Source organism: Nipponia nippon, unplaced genomic scaffold (assembly GCF_047370975.1).
Source record: "Nipponia nippon isolate SJK-2023a ecotype South Korea unplaced genomic scaffold, ASM4737097v1 scaffold_5, whole genome shotgun sequence".
NCBI classification, from domain to species: Eukaryota; Metazoa; Chordata; class Aves; order Pelecaniformes; family Threskiornithidae; genus Nipponia; species Nipponia nippon.
The window spans coordinates 99,747,877-99,751,607 of NW_028262369.1; positions in this window are offsets into that span (position 1 = coordinate 99,747,877).

Genomic DNA, 3,731 nt, shown 5'->3' on the forward strand with positions numbered 1-3,731 from the left:
TGCATCTATCAAATCCATTGATAAAATAAGCAGTGGAAAATCCAGCCATATACATTTAAAAGTAACCATCCCAAAGCCTACATAAAATGAATATACATACCTTAAAGATTAGTGTGTCCTCTTTAGCCTAATTGTAGCTGCAACAGTAAAAAATCTAATCAAAAGATCTGCCCTTGATTAATTTTGATTAGCAGCAGAGTCATGTAAAGCACATAAAATACATTTATCTTTGATGGGGGGAATACATGTTTTCAACAACATACTCTGCAAATCAGTAAAATACAGTTAATAAGCAGGATTGTGTCTTATGAACACATTAGCATTTTCATGAGATGTCATTAATGTCAAAGCCAGAGAGCCACCGCCATAGCTAAAATGTCAACTGGCTGCACTGATAAACCCAGCACAGAAATTAGTTTTGAGAGCAATTAAAAGTCTGATTTTTCTAGGAAAAAAAGATGCAGGCTGTTTTTCTTTAACCAAAGCACCCTGGCCCTGAAATGCTGCCAAGCCAGAAAGATCAGTTTCTAGGCAGTGACAGCAAGACACACAGGTTTGGGCTGTGCCTTCAAAATGTGAAAACATTACCAATTAGCATTCCAAATTATTTTAATGAATAGAATTTCTCTAAGGGAAAGCAATAATCAATCAAATTCCAATCAAAGAGAGATTGCTCTACTGCATAACAGAAATTGTTTAGATTTAGATTGAATATCTTTGTATTAAATATATTGTACTAAATATTATATTGGACTACAGTGCTTTTTCATCGGAATGAGATCAAGAAGCAGAGGATGGGTAGAGCCTGAAGACGATGACAGGGACGGCTTGGCACACACAGCGATAGCAAGATGTCACTACAAAATACTATCAACCCGTCTTCCAGCCATTGTACGTGAGGATAAAACAGTAGTTACATACCTAACGTCATCAGACATTAGCCAGCCTTTCCCTCCCCTGCTCCCACCCGACACGCGCTGATCGACAAGTGTGTCCGTTATTAGGAGTGGTGCCTGAGGACACAGCAGTGGTGGTGGGTTGGGTGCATGCAGCGCTCCTCTCCCACCCCTGCGTTTCCGTACCTTTATTTTCGATGAGAAACCCTTCGGCTTTAGGTGTCGTCATTTTTCTGGAGCGTGGCATTGCTCACAGTGTGCTGCGCTACCGACCCTCAGCCACCCCAGCTTCACGGCTTTCCTCGCACCGCACACAGTTATCACAATCATTTATCCAGCAAATAATACAGCTATTAACAATTTATACTATTGAGTAAACCAGCAACAGCTATCTGTTGTAATTATTTGTTAAATACTTATTTAGTATGTCAATTCAATGTGCAATCTGGTATCGAAATTTCTTTCCCAAGTCGATTCATGGCTGGGGCATTCATTTATATTGTCAAACAGCCAGCAATTTCTTGTCTAACTTGCTCTGTGCTCAACTCTACTAGGTAACACTGAGCTGTTACAAAACCCGGAGACAAGTACAGCATAGGTAAAGTTTGTTGTCCCCCCTCCATGGTACAGCAGAGACTGCTCCTTAAAATGTCAAGTTCAAAAGAAACCACCTCTCTTTTCAAAATTTATTTTTAATTTATTTTTAACATTGATTTATTCTATTAATGCTAGTTTTTTTTTTCATTTGGTCTCTATTATTTTTAAAACCCACCTCTCTATCACATGGAACTTGAAGTTCTCCTGACCTCTGAATTTCCGAGTCGCACATCCTTACTGTTCTCCTCTCTGCTTTGCCAAATGCTGGACTTGACCAAGGTTGTCTCTAAAAAAAGTGCGTGGTGTAGCAGTCTGTAAGAGCAGTGCGACTCCCAGGGAATGACACACTGACACCTCGGCACGCGGAAATTACACGCAAAAAATGTTCTAAAATCTCTTTATGGATCCTTACTCTTCAGTAACTCAAATATATCTTACTCACAAAGCTTTTATCTTTTTCAGAAAGCTTGCAGTTTTCGTTGTTAGGAATTGCCGTGCTTTGGGAGCGGGTATTATTGTTTTGGCCCATGGGGCTGGGGTTTCAGGCTGTGCTCGCACCTTCTGGAGCGCCTGGGCTTGACGGGGCATCCAGCCAGCCCGCCCTTCAGCAAGCACAGGAGGGCATTGGAGCGGTTCTTCCCTTATGTCGTCTGTGCCTTTGTTTGTGGGGTTATTGCATATTTGTATATAGTATATATTTATATTTATTACCGCTCTATGTCAGCTTCCTTTGATATAAACGCTATATTCTAATTTGTACCGCCTTGAACACATCCTGCAATGCTTTCTCTCTCTGAATTACAGGTTTGGAGGCCAATGCAATTAGTGGCCTCCTGTAATTAATAGGAGACTACTTTAAGATTTCAAAGCCACTTTAATGACTACGGAGATGTTTTAAGTTTTTGCTTTGTTCCCGGCTCTCGGCCGCGCTACGCAGCCAACTCAGACAAACAGCCACTTTGTCGAGTGTCAGGCTGCATCGACGTACTTTTTCATTTTGATCTGTCCTACACTGACACGAGGTGAATATTCCCTCTGAGCTCCCTAAAATAGCAGCGCAGGTGCTGGTAGGGTATGGACAGCAGTCTTCAAAGTGGAGCTCACAAACTGCGCTAGAGCTGTCATACGGTAAGATAACCATTAAAAGGTGGGCGCGATAATTATATCAAAGGCATTGTAATTTTTTTTTTTAATAAATTGGGGAGGCAGATGAACTTCTGGTTAGTTTTTATGTGTACTACTCTCCTGTAAAGAAATCTATTTCATCAAGGTACAAATCAAAAATTGACATTCACTTTTCTGCTTTTCAGGCATTTTCAGCAATTTGTGTTTCTTCTTAGCGAGAATACTACTCATGAGCTGTGGTTTTCTGCTGGAGCTCATCCTCAAAGATGACTTTTCCAATGGGTCACGCAGCTCTGCTATAAATTAAATGGAAGAAATCTGGTTTGCGATTTGTATTGGTGGCAGTTGAAATCTATCCTTCCTCCCTTATATAGAGGCTGGGCACCACAGTGGGGCACAGCGTAGAACACTGGCATTTAAAAGGGTTTTATTTTAGTGCAGCAATGGCCACTTTTTAGCGTATGTTCACTAAAAACCAAAGACGTGATAGAAGGCTCCTAGGCACTGGCTAAATCAGTACTGGTGAAGCAATGGGTATGGGAACGAAGGCAAGACCCTGCCAGGGGATGGCTTAGGTTCATCACACAAAGACATAATACTCACAAGCGCAGATTTAAGAGTTTTATACAACAGGTTTCTATTCACGCCAAACCTTCACTACATGTAATACTTGAATCTTTATCTATTCCTCCCTGTGGAGTAGTTCATATGATTTCTTACAATATTCTAATAAACACATCGTCTCTGTACTAGACCAACAGTGAAGTGGATTCTCTTCTGGAACAGGAGTGACATAATTACCTAAGCATGGAAAATTATGGTCACAAAGTTAGCTAAGCACCAGCTGCTAGGTGATCATTGACACCAAAATAAGCTACATGGGAAAAAAAGAAAGAAAAACAAAATAAATCTGAGAGATTTATGAAAAAAGGAAATCCAAAATAATATAAACGAGTCAATAGCGCAAAGACACGGAGTTAGATGGATCTTCAATCCTGGCCACTGCTGCAGGAAGGCAAGCAGATGTGTAGGGCAAGAGGAGATCATCCTTCCTTTGCCCACGGGGCTCCCAAGGGACGGCCCCGGCTACCAACCATTTATAATTACAGCCTC